This window comes from Aulostomus chinensis, chromosome 20 (genome assembly GCF_037954235.1).
Source record: "Aulostomus chinensis isolate RoL2024-O1b breed Wild chromosome 20, RoL_Achi_v1.0, whole genome shotgun sequence".
NCBI classification, from domain to species: domain Eukaryota; kingdom Metazoa; phylum Chordata; class Actinopteri; order Syngnathiformes; family Aulostomidae; genus Aulostomus; species Aulostomus chinensis.
Window position 1 is genome coordinate 24,711,974 of NC_141339.1, and position 18,280 is coordinate 24,730,253.

An 18,280-nucleotide genomic window follows, 5' to 3' on the forward strand; every position below is an offset into this window, starting at 1 on the left:
CTTGCCACTTTCATCTGTGAAAATCAGTGAGTGAAAATTTTCAGTGAAAAGTTTCTCATAATTTTTCAAGTACAGTAAATCAATAAAGGTCAGTTTTTATTGTTGATGTAATGTCAGAAAATCCCTGATTATCTTTTCTAAGTTGTGAATTTGCTGCAAATGTTGTAGAGAATCCAGTCAGATTGGTTTTCATTCTCCCTCAGGAGAAATTCAGGTATCAGAGCTTCATAAACCAATGAAATTAAAGAACAATGAAACAAATTAAGGATTGCTCAAACAGGAAGTTGTAAATGAAGAGCAGGAAGTTGAGTCAGACCTTGTCTCAGTGTTTTTATTGTCTCCAGTAATTTATTTTCTCTCAGTGAATCTGCAGCAGCTGGAACCAGTTTGACTCCATAAAAACTCCAGTTAAACTGCAGGTCCCAGTTATCTGCTCCCAGTTTACACTCATGCAGCAATAAGACTGATTTTATAGAGACCACACACACACACACACACACACACACACACACACACACACACACACACACGTGCTGCATTATTCTAATTCCTGTTAGGTGAATCTCAGAGTTGAGATGACCTTAAGTCACCTATTAGTCACTGATACCCTTTCACACTGAAAAACCCGGGTCAGCGCAGGTTTTTGGACCCTCGTTTGCTCAGCATCAGGGCTCATTCAAGCTTCCAGAAGACCCGGGTCTGAGGTCCCGCTATGAGGCTGCGTGCCTGAGTTTTTCTCCCTCCAACACTGAGAGGTAAATAAGTGACAACATGGATGTCGCCAAGTCGAACGTTTGCGTTGTCGTTGCCTGCATTGCTATGTTTCTCTTTTACAAAGCAGACAAACTCGGCCCAGATGGAAAATGTCTGAGCGCCACTGCAGCGAAGGAGGATGGAGTTTTTGGCTCGACAGGAAGGGAGCGGAAGAAGCTACAGGTGGAGCCTGACAGGCGGCACAGAGACAAAATCAGGATGCGACAGGAAGGTCGCCTGAAACCTGAGACGACGCGGGTCGCGTTTTTCACACTGCAGGTGAGCCGAGCCGCTAAAGACCCGGGTCGCTTGGAGGGTCGGTCAATGCGGGTCGAAATGCTGAGTCGACCTTTCAGAGTGCCGAAAACACTGGTGCAGTGTGAAAGGGTTATGAGTGCACGTTTCCACTGGCTCAGGACAGGTGTGTTCCCACTGGTACCACGTCAGCGTGGCTGGACTCACTAGCTGAGAGTTCCCTGGTGTAATTAGTGTGTGACACCACAACAACAATGGAGGACGTGGAGGCGGCGTGACGCCTGCTGCTCGTCAGGGGTTTTTGCTTCAACTAAAAGTGAGGGAGGACAGACAGGCGAGGCTTCAAGTGGTGAAACAGAACCCCCAAGAATAAGAGACTTCACCGAGCCATGACCAGGATTCCACCGAGGCCAGGATGATAGGAAGTAGACCACGTGACGGGTAAGTTACCCAATCAGAGCCCCGCTGTGTGGTTACGTCACATTCTAGTCCCTGCTCCGCTCGCGAGGAACCCAGCGGAGCAGGGACTAGAATGGTAACGGTTAGTACCGTGTTGGGGCCAGTGGACACGGGGCCAAACCGACCCAACCTGAGCTGAAATGAGCAGTGGAAAGGAGCCCTAAGAGAAAGACATTGTTCTCTGTTTTGTGTCTGGTGAGGCGAGGAACGAGGAACCGACCCTGCCGTTGTGTAGTGAAGGCAGCTGTCCGCCATCACAGCTGTCACGTTAGAAGTGTCAACTTATTGTGTCCGTACCTTTGAAACTTGGAGTCCAGGTGGGCCAGGACACACCTGGGATCGACTGACACCAGCATGTTGCTGCCTCACCTGAACCAAAATGGAATGATGTTCTGCACGCGCTCCGTAGGGTCGAGGTATTAACAGCAACAGTCATGGCGGGTCAAACTACAGACGATGTCTGTTGGTCCTCAGCAGCTGAGCGGCGCCGCTGGTTCTCTGACTGCTGTTAAAGCAGTGGTGGACAGCATTGGAGACTTGGTACCTTTACCAAAGTACTACTGTATCTGGGTACTTCGAAGTAGATGTTGTCCATTCCTGGTTGGATGCGCTAGCAGAGCTGTAACTATGGCAACGCTAGCAGCTGGAGGACTGAGACAGGAGTACGCCAACATGAAAGTGTCACCAGTCCTGTCTCAAACGATGGGGAGTTCAGTCTCAGGAGGATTTTTGTGGCTCAGTGTTTCACCTCCATGAAAAACTGTTTGCCGGTGTGTCTCTGCGACATCACCGGTCCCAGGCGACCTGCTGAGCTCTCGCCATTCTCCTGTAAATGTGTATTTTCACATTCATGGCGTCCTGATGAGAGCGGCTCCTCCTCCCTGTCATGAACACACTGAGATGCTGCAGATGACAACATGGCTGCCGGCAGGAAACACGTTTAACTTTAACAGAGCGAGAGAAGCAACACGTCTGATTGGACAGCTGAGCTTTAAAGGGACAGTGCACCTAAAACTGCTGCTGCTGCCAAACATCTGGAACCACTGAGGTCTTCGTTGGCGTATCGCAGAGGTTTCTTGGTCATGTGATCTCACCATCAGTTCCTTGTTGCTAATTCTTCTTTTCTTTTTTTTTGCAGATTCGGCTCATTGTTGATTGTCACTTTGGACAAAAGCGTCTGGAACGTGAAATGCGAGAACTGCAGAGTTGTAGAATTATCCTTTCCTCTTTTAGCCAGTTTGCGTGATTTCTTTTCAAAAACAAAGAAAATTGTCAAATAATAAGACAATCAGGGTTCTGTTCTCTAAAGCAGCGAGAGGCAACTCCTCCTGTTTTGCTGACGACCCCTGTCACCGTCACGCGTGTTCCGGGATATTTTCATCAAGTAAATCCAGTTTGTTGTCTTAACTTTCGTACTTCAGTCTGTGAGAACGTTGGAGAACTTCCTGGTTGAATTGTATTTTTTTCAAATCTTCTATGCGCCACTTGAATCACAGATAATTCAAAGACCTCATTATTTTTTCCCACTATTAACTTTTTTCAAATCTTTGACTTATATTTCTCACAGATGTCAGAATATCTTAGAGATGACAAGGAGTTTTCCTGATGTTGGAGCTTCAATAACTCTGAAATCAATGTCATGAAAATGTGAAGAACAAAAAGGTCATGTGACGTGTGACTTGAGGCTGTTTGGATTCTCATGAAGCCACTTTGTGTTCCCTTCAAACCAGGAGGTCGCAGGAAGAGAAATGACAGGAAATGTGAGGAGGGAACGGGCGAGAGGATTTATGAGCTCTGAGTTTGCAGCAAGGGGCGATATCCATGTGTGTGTGTGTGTGTGTGTGTGTGTGTGTGTGTGTGTGTGTGTGTGTGAACATTTCCCTTGTCTTTGAATGACTCTCTTTGCATCTGTGTGTTCCATTTCCTGCCAGGCCTGATGCATCCACACTCACCACCACGTCTTTGTTGGGCTCTCGTGTATCGTCTCCTTTTCCTGCTGGTGCTCCTTGAACTACATAACCCAGAGTTGAGAAAAAAGACACACACACACACACAGTCCTTCACCAGCGTTTCTGAAGGCTGTCAATGATCTTTCAGGAGCCTCTGAATATTTGCCACTCCGATCATGAAAACCTAAAGATGCCAGAAGATCAAAGCCTCCACTGTCATGTCAAAGTTTTCTTTGAAGTTCCTCCATTCGTCCCTCAGTCTAAAGTCCCGTTCTTGTAGCAGAAGTGATCTCAATCATTCATTAATTTGACGCTTGGTATGAGATGTGATTCTGATAAGTGGAGTTGATGTGTGTGTGGTTGAAGTGAACAAACCCACTTCAGACTGAAAGGTTGGAACGAACTCACCAGGCCTCGGTTCCATCGTTCTGATCAAACTCACCAGGCCTCGGTTCCATCGTTCTGATCAAACTCACCAGGCCTCGGTTCCATCGTTCTGATCAAACTCACCAGGCCTCGGTTCCATCGTTTTGACTCACTGGCGTCTCCTCATTCCTCCCCCAGAAGATGAAGACAAAACCGGAACAAAGAAAAGTTGCAATTTTGATTGTTGAGAGAAATGAGTCCTGATATGACTGATTCAAATAATAGTACAAATACTTCTTCTAGTATAAGTACAACTACTACTACTACTGCTATCAGTAATAACAATAATAATGGTAATAATAACAATAACAATAATGATGGTAATAATAACAATAACAATAATGATGGTAATAATAACAATAACAATAATAATAATAATGTAATAATGGTAATAATAATAATGGTAATTCTTTTGTAGGGTGTCTTGTCCCTGACCAGTCAGTTGTTAGAAGCCACTTGGTGCTTCGGTAAGAATGCTTGGGACGTTGCTACACTCCACTTGTCAACTTTATTGATGAGACAGTATTTATAGGAGGTTGTGAGTGATGACGTCAGGGTATAGCTAGGTGTGTGGGTGTGGGTGTGGGTGTGTGGTTCGGTATGTGAACGCACACAAACTGGAGTTATAAAAACAATGGTCCACCGAGGACATGAACGTACTCTGCCGTCGTGCTAGCGTTGCCGAATAATACCCGACACTGGCTGCCCGTTGTGTCAGCATTCCCTGACTCCACTCTGATTGGCTGTACGAGTGGAGCCAGGCGGGGTGCATGCGCCAAGAGCATGAACCAGCATTGGAGAATGCGCTGCACATAAACAATCACTGCGTTAACCATCAGCCCTTCAGAACAGTAATAATAATGATGATGATGATGATAATAATAACAACAACAACAAACACAACGATAACACCACAGCACTAACCCTAACCCTAACACTAACACTAACACTAACCCTAACCCTAACACTAACACTAACACTAACCCTAACACTAACCCTAACACTAACACTAACACTAACACTAACACTAACCCTAACCCTAACACTAACCCTAACACTAACCCTAACACTAACCCTAACACTAACCCTAACCCTAACACTAACACTAACCCTAACCCTAACACTAACACTAACACTAACACTAACCCTAACACTAACACTAACCCTAACCCTAACACTAACCCTAACACTAACACTAACACTAACCCTAACACTAACACTAACACTAACCCTAACCCTAACACTAACACTAACCCTAACACTAACACTAACCCTAACCCTAACCCTAACACTAACACTAACACTAACACTAACCCTAACACTAACCCTAACCCTAACACTAACCCTAACACTAACACTAACCCTAACACTAACACTAACACTAACACTAACCCTAACATTAACCCTAACCCTAACACTAACACTAACACTAACCCTAACACTAACACTAACACTAACACCAACCCTAACACTAACACTAACCCTAACACTAACACTAACACTAACCCTAACACTAACACTAACACTAACCCTAACCCTAACCCTAACACTAACACTAACACTAACCCTAACACTAACACTAACACTAACACTAACCCTAACACTAACACTAACACTAACCCTAACACTAACACTAACCCTAACACTAACACTAACCCTAACAGTAACACTAACACTAACCCTAACACTAACACTAACCTTAACCCTAACCCTAACACTAACACTAACCCTAACACTAACCCTAACACTAACACTAACCCTAACCCTAACCCTAACACTAACACTAACACTAACACTAACCCTAACACTAACACTAACACTAACACTAACCCTAACCCTAACACTAACACTAACACTAACACTAACCCTAACCCTAACACTAACACTAACCCTAACACTAACACTAACCCTAACCCTAACCCTGACACTAACCCTAACCCTAACACTAACACTAACACTAACCCTAACACTAACACTAACACTAACACCAACCCTAACACTAACACTAACACTAACCCTAACACTAACACTAACCCTAACACTAACACTAACACTAACCCTAACCCTAACCCTAACACTAACACTAACACTAACCCTAACACTAACACTAACACTAACACTAACCCTAACACTAACACTAACCCTAACAGTAACACTAACACTAACCCTAACACTAACACTAACCTTAACCCTAACCCTAACACTAACACTTACCCTAACACTAACCCTAACACTAACACTAACCCTAACCCTAACACTAACACTAACCCTAACCCTAACACTAACACTAACACTAACACTAACACTAACCCTAACCCTAACACTAACACTAACCCTAACCCTAACACTAACCCTAACACTAACCCTAACACTAACACTAACACTAACCCTAACACTAACACTAACACTAACCCTAACCCTAACCCTAACACTAACCCTAACCCTAACCCTAACACTAACACTAACCCTAACACTAACACTAACCCTAACCCTAACACTAACACTAACCCTAACACTAACACTAACCCTAACACTAACACTAACCCTAACACCAACCCTAACCCTAACACTAACACTAACACTAACCCTAACACTAACCCTAACACTAACACTAACACTAACCCTACCACTAACCCTAACCCTAACCCTAACACTAACACTAACACTAACACTAACACTAACCCTAACACTAACAGTAACACTAACCCTAACCCTAACACTAACACTAACACTAACCCTAACCCTAACACTAACACTAACCCTAACACTAACCCTAACACTAACACTAACCCTAACACTAACCCTAACCACAGCACTAACCCTAACCCTAACACTAACACTAACCCTAACCCTAACCCTAACACTAACCCTAACCCTAACACTAACCCTAACACTAACACTAACCCTAACACTAACACTAACAGTAACACTAACCCTAACACTAACCCTAACCCTAACACTAACACTAACCCTAACCCTAACACTAACCCTAACACTAACCCTAACCCTAACACTAACACTAACCCTAACACTAACCCTAACACTAACCCTAACACTAACACTAACCCTAACACTAACACTAACCCTAACCCTAACCCTAACACTAACCCTAACACTAACACTAACCCTAACACTAACACTAACACTAACACTAACACTAACCCTAACACTAACACTAACCCTAACACTAACCCTAACACTAACACTAACCCTAACACTAACACTAACCCTAACCCTAACACTAACCCTAACACTAACCCTAACCCTAACACTAACACTAACCCTAACCCTAACACTAACACTAACCCTAACACTAACACTAACACTAACCCTAACCCTAACCCTAACACTAACACTAACCCTAACCCTAACCCTAACACTAACACTAACCCTAACACTAACCCTAACACTAACACTAACACTAACACTAACCCTAACACTAACCCTAACACTAACACTAACCCTAACCCTAACACTAACACTAACCCTAACACTAACCCTAACACTAACACTAACCCTAACACTAACCCTAACACTAACACTAACCCTAACCCTAACCCTAACACTAACCCTAACACTAACACTAACACTAACCCTAATCCTAACACTAACACTAACCCTAACCCTAACCCTAACCCTAACACTAACCCTAACCCTAACACTAACACTAACCCTAACCCTAACCCTAACACTAACCCTAACCCTAACCCTAACACTAACCCTAACCCTAACACTAACACTAACACTAACCCTAACCCTAACCCTAACACTAACACTAACACTAACCCTAACACTAACACTAACCCTAACCCTAACACTAACCCTAACACTAACACTAACCCTAACACTAACCCTAACACTAACACTAACCCTAACACTAACCCTAACACTAACCCATTTACTATCATAGTTCTAAATCCGTCCCTGGGAGGAAACCAAACTTACTGGATCAGGTCTAGCAGCTCTGAGTGGACTTGTTACCTGCTGCTCTCACACACCTGCAGCAGCCTCACGCCGGCCGTGCGTCCTCAGGTCTGTTTACTGAGGAGCTCATGAGGCTGTGATCTGTGACCTGTGACCTCTTAGCAACAGCAGCAGGTCAGAACTTGAAGTGTCTCCACACCTGCAAGCCTCAAGAGAGAGTTTGTGTTTGACTGATGGACCTTCAGGAGGGTTGGTGAGGTCAGAGCATCTCCTGATCTCACACACACACACACACACACACACACATATACACACACACATACATACACACACACATACACCCATATGCACACACACACAGACACACAGACACACACACACACACACACACACACACAGTTTTTGACAGCAAATCCATCCATCGTCATCTTCCACTTATTCCTTACTAGTAAGGGTCGCGGGGGTGGAGCCTATCCCGGCATCTACAGCGAGAGGCGGGGTTCACCCTGGACAGGTCACCAGTCCATCGCAGGACCAACACATAGAGACGAACAACCATTCACACTCACAGTCACACTCACGGTCAATTTAGAGAATCAATCAGCCTCGTCCCCAAATTGATGTCTTTGGACGGTGGGAGGAAACTGGAGTACCGGAGAGAACCCAGCAGGAACAGGGAGAACATGGAGACTCACACAGAAAGACCCCGCGCCCGAGCCGGGACTCAAACCCAGAACCTTCTTGCTGTGAGGCCACAGGCCACTGTGAGGCCACAGGCCACTGTGAGGCCACTGCACCACCGTGCAGCCCGACAGCAAATCTACTGAACTGAAATGTCCTCAGTTTAACCAACGAGCTCCTGCTGTTGTCTTGAGTTCTCTTCCTGGTTCCTGGTCACTCGAGTTGCCAAGGTAACGCTTCACCTCGGATGCGGATCCTGAAACTTCCTGTCTGATGTTGGTGAGTGTGGGTGAAGCTGAGCTGCTAACGAGGAAGGCTGACCAGGCTGGTCCGGAAGGTTCTTCAGCCTTCATGGTTCTTTAATATCTGTCCTGCGAGGCTTCAAAGCCGCCTGCAATGGTTGGGACCCAGCCGGCGGTCCAGGGTGTCACATGACCCTTTTGATGGACACAAAGGGAGCCGAAGATCTGGAACACTCAGCTCAAAGATCGGAAGATGAAACGTGATGAACTGGCCAATCAGACGTCTCCCTGCCAGCACACAGCCAATGACAATCAATCAATTGGTGAAAGTAGGCGGGGCTGGTGCCACAGCTCCATCTGAGGTCAGCGTGTGATTGAGGGCCAGCCATCAGCTGTCAGCGCGGCGGCAGATGAGCCGGCGGTGGGTTTGGTCGTGCGGGTCCACCTCTGGACGGAGGAGCTCTTCAGCTGCAGCAGAAAACATTTGAGTGTCTGTGAAATAAAACTCAAAGAAATGAAGCTCAGATTTCCGTGATGGCGCGTGAATCTGGTGGAGGCAGATTATTTCATGGTTGTGTGGATTATTTATGCTGACAACATCAGATGAGGGGGCGGTGCTACAGTGGACTGAGGTGGACAGACAGATTGAGAAAGAAGAAAGATAAACCTGGGATTAAAACAGGGACACATGAGGGACAAAATGGAGACAGATTTTATCTGCCAAAAGTCCAACGACAGGATTAACAAATACCACGGAAACCTTTGACCTTTGGGGGGGGGGGGGGGGGATAAAACTGCTCAGAGCCCAATACGGTTCTCACCTGGCACAGAGGACAGAGAGGGATTACAGATGAGAAGTCAAGGTGGACCCACCACAGGATATGGATCAAGTAGATCTACCTGTGGGTTTAACCAGTAGGGTTAGTACTGCAGAAGTACAGCGGAGACAAGTGAGTACTGCAGAAGTACAGCGGAGACAAGTGAGTACTGCAGAAGTACAGCGGAGACAAGTGAGTACTGCAGAAGTACAGCGGAGACAAGTGAGTACTGCAGAAGTACAGCGGAGACAAGTGAGTACTGCAGAAGTGCAGCGGAGACAAGTGAGTACTACTAAAGTACCTCCATTTAAATCTTGGATTTAGAGGCTGCAGCAGATGACCCCCCCCCCCCCACCACCAGGGTTCATCTCTGTGGCGTGGGGGGGTTCAAGCCATTGAGGCCCTCCTCCTCCTCTCTTCCTCCTCTCTTCCTCCTCCCCTCCTCCTCCTCTCTTCCTCTTCCTCTCTTCCTCTCTTCCTCCTCTCTTCCTCCTCCCCTCCTCCTCCTCCTCCTCCCCTCCTCCTCCTCTCTTCCTCCTCTCTTCCTCCTCCCCTCCTCCTCCTCCTCCTCCCCTCCTCCTCCTCTCTGTCCTCCTGTCTTCCTCCTCCTCCTCTCTCTCCTCTCTCTCCTCCTCCTCCTCCTCTCTCCTCTCTCTCCTCCTCTCTTCCTCCTCTCCTCCTCCTCCCCTCCTCCTCGTCTCTTCCTCGTCTCTTCCTCCTCCCCTCCTCCTCCTCCTCTCTTCCTCCTCTTCCTCCTCTCTCTCCTCTCTTCCTCCTCCCCTCCTCCAGAACATCCTGATCCACCACTGTAGAACGTTTCTGTGCTTAAGTTCGCGTTCTCTTTCCCCGCCCAAAGGAACCGACTGCTGTGACATCATCGTGTTTCACCTCTGCAGACACACATGAGGATCTCAGGGCGTCGCGTCATCAGTGACGTGTCGTCACTATGTGAGGCAAACGGCCAGCGAGGAGGCAAGGCTCCGAGCGGCCCCCTGCACGGCGCCACCCGCAGGTCAGTGTTAGCCTCCACAATCTGGAATCTCAGAAGTCTGCAGGGAGGAGCAGCGTCTCCCTCAGAAGGACGCCAGTGATGTCAGCAGAGGCTCCTCCTTCACACTTTCCTTCGTGATCGTCAGAAACTCAAAGAGCAAAGAAGATGAGCGGGAAGGGGACAGGCAGAACTTTGCTGGTTCCCCATCCGTCTGAGGGTCGGAGACGAGTGAGGAGGAGGAGGTGAAGACCGGCGGGTCTGGAGCTGCGCCTCCTTCAGCCGCATCAGGAGGAGAGAGAGTAGGCGTGGAGAAACACCCCCCCACCCCCGAAGCCCCACAGGCCGCAACAAACGACACGCCTTTCTTCTTCTTCAGTTCAGCCTGAAAGGATGAGGGGGAGGAGGGGGAGGACTGATCATCTGTCAGGAAAATCCTTTCTTGAGGCTGTTGAAATGTTTTCGTTCCACTTTTGTTGAAGAACAGATTCAAATTTCTCCGCGTTTGGATTTTTCACACAAACGAAAAATCCTGTTCAAAACCACGTTCTAACTCATTAATTAGGTTTCATGCAGAAGTTCTCAAAATAGGGCTGAGGGACCCTGCAGGGCCTTCAAAGGTCTCCCCCGGGGTGGAGATTATTTTACAAGGAATAAAATGAATTAAATTTTGTAAGAATTAAAAAAAGACTGCTTTCTTGAGAATCGAACGGCTGCGACTGTTGGAAGTTTGACGTTCATCTGTCAGAGCTCAGGTTGTTCTGTTGATCCTGTTCTCACCACGTCGGTCCTTCGTGCGATCACATGACACGAGGACGACGACGTTTTCATTCAGCTGGTTTTTCGGAGGTTCGTGGTGAAATTTCTCACTGGTCCAGTCGTAAAGTTTCAACTTTTTTTCAAAAGTAACATTTTCTTCATAATCTCTTTGGTTCCGGCGGTGACTCGGCGTGCGCCGCTCTGATTCTGGCTCGTAGAGAAAAAAGAGGAGGAGGAAAAGCAGGAAACTTCAAGGAGGCTTTTCTTTACCAGCAACTTTCTGTGACTGAACAAACAGGCGGAGCTGAGCGGCTCCAGGCGGCGTCACCTCTCAGGGTTACAGGCCGGCTCGCTAATCAGCACCAACACAAAACCCCCAACAGGCCACGGGGGAGGAGGGGGAGGCAGATGGGGCCTGATGAATCCTGAAAGGGAGGAATTGAAACCCAGCAAAGTTGCCAAGCGTCCGGCTGTAATTATCGCCGCGCCTTTGGGTTCATTGTCAATTAGAGTGGCGGTTGGGGCGAGCGACAGCTGTGGCAGATGGTGAGGGTCCAGAGAGAGAGAGGGGCTGGGGGGGGGGGGGGGGGTTCTGCATCGGGTTGCGATTTCTCACTTTTCCCTCCTGATGTCAAGAAATAAAAATTGATCTTTGATCAGTTTTTTGCCTTCCAGCTTTGATGCACAAATCTGATTTTGACCTCTGATTTCTTCTTGGTGGTTCTCAGGGCTTCAGAACCCAACCACGAAAACTCAACCATCAGAACCTTGTGGTGCGGGGAGACGGGAGGTTTGTGGACCAAGGCGCCGACGACACAAGCCAACACAGACACACGAATGTGTTTCCCTCCTGATGCTGATAGTCAGACTGATTCCAGCTCCATCTGCTATGTGAAGGGCCACTCCTGGGGGTCAAAGGTCACTGTTTCCTATAAAGGCCGTGAGCAAGGCTGACAGGCTGATGTCAGCCAGGAGGCCTTGGTTGCCATGGCAACCACCAGTGTGACCTGCGTCATCCTCATACTCGTTGTTATTTTGGCTCGTTTTTGGACTCAAGCATTTGTACATCTCAGTCACGACGATGAGTCAGCAGGTTTGACCCTGAACCAGGTACAAGTACTACATAAGAGCAGATCAGAAAATATAAAATACACAGAGGGAAGCCTCCACGTACATGTACATGTTCACACACATCTAACACGTGTTGTTCTACAATGTTTTAATTTGTATTGCTCTTAATTTTTTATATATTGTATGGCGACCTTGAGTGCCTTGAAAGGCACCGTATAAATAAAATGCATTATTATTATTGTTGTTGTTATTATTGTTATTATTGTTGTTGTTATCAGTATCATTATTGTTATTGTTATTATTATTATGTTATTAGTTTTATTATTGTTGTTATTATTCTTGTTATTGTTGTTATTATTGTTCTTATTATTATTGTTATTAGTTTTATTGTTGTTGTTGTTGTTATTGTTATTAGTTTTATTCTTGTTATTGTTATTATAAGTAGTAGTAGTGTTATTGTTATTATTACTATTATTGTTGTTGTTGTTGTTGTTGTTGTTAATATTGTTATTATTATTGTTATTAGTTTTATTGTTGTTGTTGTTATTATTGTTATTGGTTTTATTCTTGTTATTATTCTTGTTATTGTTATTATTACTATTATTATTGTTGTTGTTGTTGTTGTTGTTGTTGTTAATATTGTTATTATTAACAGAAGCCATGATGACATCAGAGTTTTAAACAGCTCGTTAGTGGCTGTTAGCAGCTGAGCGAGTTGACGGACTGGGAGTGTCTTTACTGGTGCTGCAGGTTTAACTGGTGGGTCTGATGGTAGAACTGAACCTTCAAACATCTCCAGCTGCTTGAACCACACACCAGCGAGCCAGACGTTCTACTAGCAGAACTCATCCACAAGTTGTAGGTCTTGTTCCTGTGCTGTTCTGGAGTTCACATAAATACTCTGGAACCACAGATGTGACAGCGCCCTCTGGTGCCCTCTACTGTTACTGTTGGGTAATTCATGCGTGAACTAAAAGCTGTGACACACACGATACAACATCAACCGCCTGATGTCAGGAGGAAACGTCCTCCACACCTCAGCAGCTGTAGACGAAACATCCTGGGTGATGTCACGTGACTACAACCTCTGCTGGGATGAACTGTGTTACAGTTGTGGCTCCACGGACGTGATGATGATGTCAGTCAGCTGGACTCTGGTGGTTCAACGTTCCTGAGACAAACATCCCTCTGGATCCAAACTGTCACTGTTCACTGGTGGCCGCAGACGGGAATCAAACAACGGTCTCCTGGTGAAATCCTTCATCACGATGAAGAGGCCACACAGCCGGGCCTCCTAAACCAGGTGTTGTGTGATTGTGACTCACTGGTCGTGTCGTATTTTGTGAGGCCCTTTGTCTTGTATTCTTTGGAAATGAATGAGCAACATGAAACAAGGTCGTCATCATCACCAGCAGGAACGGGCAGGTGATTGGCGCCCAGGTAAAATAACCACAGAATGACGATCGTCATGGATCCAGTTTTTACTGGATTTGATGACGTGAACAAACGCTGAACTCTGCTTGTTAATCAGAAAAAAAACACAAAACATCAAAGGGGATGTGATGTCAGAGGCTTCAGTCATCAATCATGAGAACCCGACTGAAGAACCCAGCAGGTGGATTTCTATCTCCTGACCAGGCACTGGTCCCAGTTATCGTGCATGTTTACAGAAATGCAGCGCTATCGCTGCTAGCTAGCAATGCTGACGCCAGCGTGAACAGGAGCGCCTGCAGTTGTGGCTGGCGCCGTCAGCAGTCCATCAGTGGGAGGTTTCCACTCGTGTTTGTGACTGCCACAGAGCCTCAGGCCTCTGCACCGGTGCCACTGGTTTTGTTCTACTGGGAGTGGGGGGGGGGGGTAGGAGGAGAAAGGCCAGAAATACTTTAAAACACACGCTAAATGAATCCTTCTGTCTCAGCCGTGAAATTGTAATCTGGGTGCTGCCAGCCTCCTGCAGCAGCAGCAGGGTTGGACTCAGGGGCCCCCGGTGGTCCTGGACTCTTTAAAGTGATTATGGTGCTGACGGCTGCTGGCAAACAGAGAGGTGGTGATGGTGGGGGGGGCCCTGATGGAGCAGCAGGCGGCCGCAGCTGCTGAGCCCATTAACATGAGAAAGCAGAGAGGAGGCGTTTCACAGCAGCGCTGGAAACAAAATCCTGGAGCACCAAGGCAGTGTGACAGGGGGCGGGACCAGCATCTCTTCATGATCCAGATTCAATAACCCTGGAAGTCTGTTGAGATCCTTTTAGTAAGACCAGGGATGAAAGTTCATCATCATGAAAGAGGAGGAGAGACAAAGCACCTGGACGAGGGTGTGGGGTTCGCTCACAGGAATGAAAGTGATTTTTCCTGTTTGATTGATTTAATGACCACACAGCCAGGCTGGTGGAGTCTGTATCAGGACAACGTGCCACAGGTTCCATCGTTACACTCAACATTTAAACATTCAACATACGGTACAACATAACTAGACCTACAGATGGACATGTCACATGATACATAATACATGACGGTCGTGCTTGGTCCTTCGCGTTCGGAGTTCAGAATGTTTATGGCAATGGAAATGAACTCTGAGCAGTGTCCATGTGTGGTGGAGTGAGTCAAGGAATGGGAGGGGTGAGCCAGCGATTCTGGTCTGTTTATGATACGGGGCACCACCACCCTTAACAGGTTAAGAAGTAGAAAATGGATGGGTGGATGGGTGGATGGATGAATGGATGGATGGATGGATGGATGGATGGATGGATAGGTGGATGGATGAATGGGTGGGTGGATTGATGGGTGGATGGATGAATGGGTGGATGGGTGGATGAATGAATGGGTGGAGGGATGGATGGGTGGAGGAATGGATGGATGGATGGACTGCTGATGTCAAGGTAATGAGGTTGGAGATGGTCTCGGTCTTGGGAACCAAGGTGATGATGCATTCTTTGAAGCACTTCGGGACTGAGTTCTGTCAGAGGGTGTTGTTGAAGATGTTGGTGGCAACCCCAGCCAGTTCTGCAGCGCAGTGGTGGAGAACAGAGGGGCTGATGTTTGACAGAAGAAGGACTGGGAGCAGCGGCCGGTGAGGGTGTCTCCTGAACCTGGCAAGGGTGCCGGAGCAGTGGCCCTTTTTTTGTTGAGTGGCTTGAGATGTTTAATCTCTGTAATTTCTCCTCCAGCAAGGATGTGGAAGGGCCCAGATCACCTCACGGCCACTGTCATCGGAGAGGTCACCTGCAGCACGGCAAACTTCCCAGTCTGATGGCTAATTTACCTGCTGCTGGGTCGATCCAGCCTGGGGTTCTAAAACTTTTATTATTCTGGTGTCTAAAATGTTTATGCAACAAGCAGCAGATGTGTGTTGCTTCACCAGTCTTGGGAGAATTGTAGCAGACATCTCAGTATGCATCCATCCTCAACCGCTTACCCCCGTCAGGTAGTGGAGGCAGCAGCTCCTGCAGGAACCTCTAACTTCTCTCCTACGAGGTTCATTGACAGACGGAAGGAAGTAGTTCCAACCTGTTCCACTGTCTGAATGAAGTCAATGATGGTTCTCTGGTGGTGGAGATCCAACATCCGCTGAGATCAGGACGTCTGTCCAGAGCCAAACTGTCTCCTGCTCACTGGTCGGCTCTGGTCTTCATCTTACTGTCCTCAGAAGAAGATCTGGATGTGTTTGACATCAGCAATTATTCAGCTTCAGCCCGGCAGGACTGCGGCACCCAGGCCAGGACGAGCTCAGGCTGGGGTTCAGGGTTTAATCTGGATCCTGTGCTTAATCAAAGGTTGAAAAACCCATCTTAACTAGTACTTTGGTAAATGTCTTCCCTCAAAACTCTACTGGTATTTCGTTTACTTAGATAACAAAACAGTACATGATACTTGTGTGTTCCAGTGCTTGGGAGCTCAAACCACAGACTCAAGACATTTGTATGTTTTTATGAGGACGTATCAACACGACGGTCAGCATCTGGATGTCCAAACACAAAACTAATGTTCAGGTGAACATCATGATTTCAGATCAACACGTTCCTGTGTGCAGGCCAGCTATGAGTTTCTTATCTGTAGCAGTTAAACTGGAGGAGTGCCTCACGAGGAGGGAGACGACATCTGACCAGAACTCACCAACGCCTTGATAAGGATTTATAGAGGAAATGTGTGACTTGACCAAAGTCCACAAGCAGGAAGATTCATTTCACCTTCGCTCACTCGCTTCAGGCAGATCCTTTTCACCACAAGAAGGTAACAGAACCAGTAGTTTCAGACTACTTCACTAACAGTGTATTCATTTTATCAGAAAAAAATTTATATATATATATATATATATATATATATATATATAAATATATATAATGTAATTTCACTTTGCAGATGCCTCAGTATCTTTTATTGTGAAAGACGACGATGGAAGTTGTTTCCTAGCTCTTCTCCCATCTGTAGGATTCTACTTTCACAGGCTCCTAGGAGTTTTTCTGCTGACAGCTTCAATTGTTATGAATGAGAAAATGGTGGTGGCTGAAGCAGCCCTGCCTTGTGGGAAATCCCTCTGCTGCACCATTCCAAAAACCTGGCTGGGTGGATGCAACATTCCCATCTGGGAAAGAGCCATAGGAAACATTTGGAAAGGCGATGCTCCTTCAAACCAAATCTGGAAGTTGACTGGATAAATAATCTGTCTGTCACAATCAAACCAACAAAAAATAAGACGTAGCAGATGCGCGCCGCTGGCAAAGAGACAACTTGTGAGCTGGTAAGCAGCTGCTCTCACGTCTTCACATGATTCTTATGCGTTGGGGTTCGTTTCATTCTTCTGGCCTACAATTTAATCAATCAGTAATTTAACACATCACATACTGACCCACCTGGATTCCACAAACACATGTGCCCGCAATTTAACGAGCTGGGAGAGAAAGATGGTAGATCAGTCTGGTCAGACACGGAGTAACGCTGGCTGCTACCCACCTGACCTCCAGAGAGGGCGGGGGTGTCGGTCTGGTCCATCTACCAAGCCTCCAGCAGGGTGGCTACCTATCAATACAGCTGTCAAAATAATGCATTCAAACAGGAACTCCTCTGCAACTCAGCATAAAATGTAAAGAAAATTCGGACATTATAGGGACAAAGGAAATGTCAGTATAACAGCTTGCTTATGTACATTCCTTTAAAAGTCTGTTCAGTGCGTAAATCAAACTGATCAGCTGTGATGGACTTGGCCTGTAGAGGTCTGATAAAATGCAGTACATTCTCTTTTATTATTATACAGTCATTGAATTCCCTTCTTCCAAAAGTTCAATGACACATCAACAAACCAGGCCAAGTTATTTATTAACAGAAAATATATCTAAAAAATAAAAGCCCTGGTGGTCCAAAGGGTAAAGAGCTTTTTGTTCATATCAGATCACTTTATTCTGAGAGGTGAGAGGTTTGTGTCCTGTGACGTGAAGTCAGCTGTGACAAAGGGACATGTTTGTGTGAAGGTCTGGACTCTGCTATGAATCTGTGTGAGGACAGAGACGAGGGGGTTCATCCCTCTACACACAAGGCTGGAATGGAGCCCTGGCCATTACAACCCTTGTGGGGATGTTTAACCTCTTGAGAATGAAAAAGTAAAACTATTGACCATCATGAAAGACCCATTAGTGATTCTCTGACCAAACAGGCCACCTCGTGAGCTGTTGACCACCCAGGCACTCATGATAAGGGATCTCAAGACTGCATGTTAAGTGGCAGAGATGTTGTAGACCAACTCTGCTGTTGAGGAAAGTGCATGCAGGAGTATTAGATTTTACTTCTGGAACTTTGTCGGCAGAGTTACTGAAGTTTTTTTTGATGTGGTGTGCTACCAATCCCTTGATGTTTGGCAACATTTTCAGCAATAATGGCGTGGGACCCTTGAATGAATGAGTGGTATCCCCAGACTACGAGTGTAAGTGTAGTTATTGGTCACGGGTTTTGCCCATTCTCACAGGG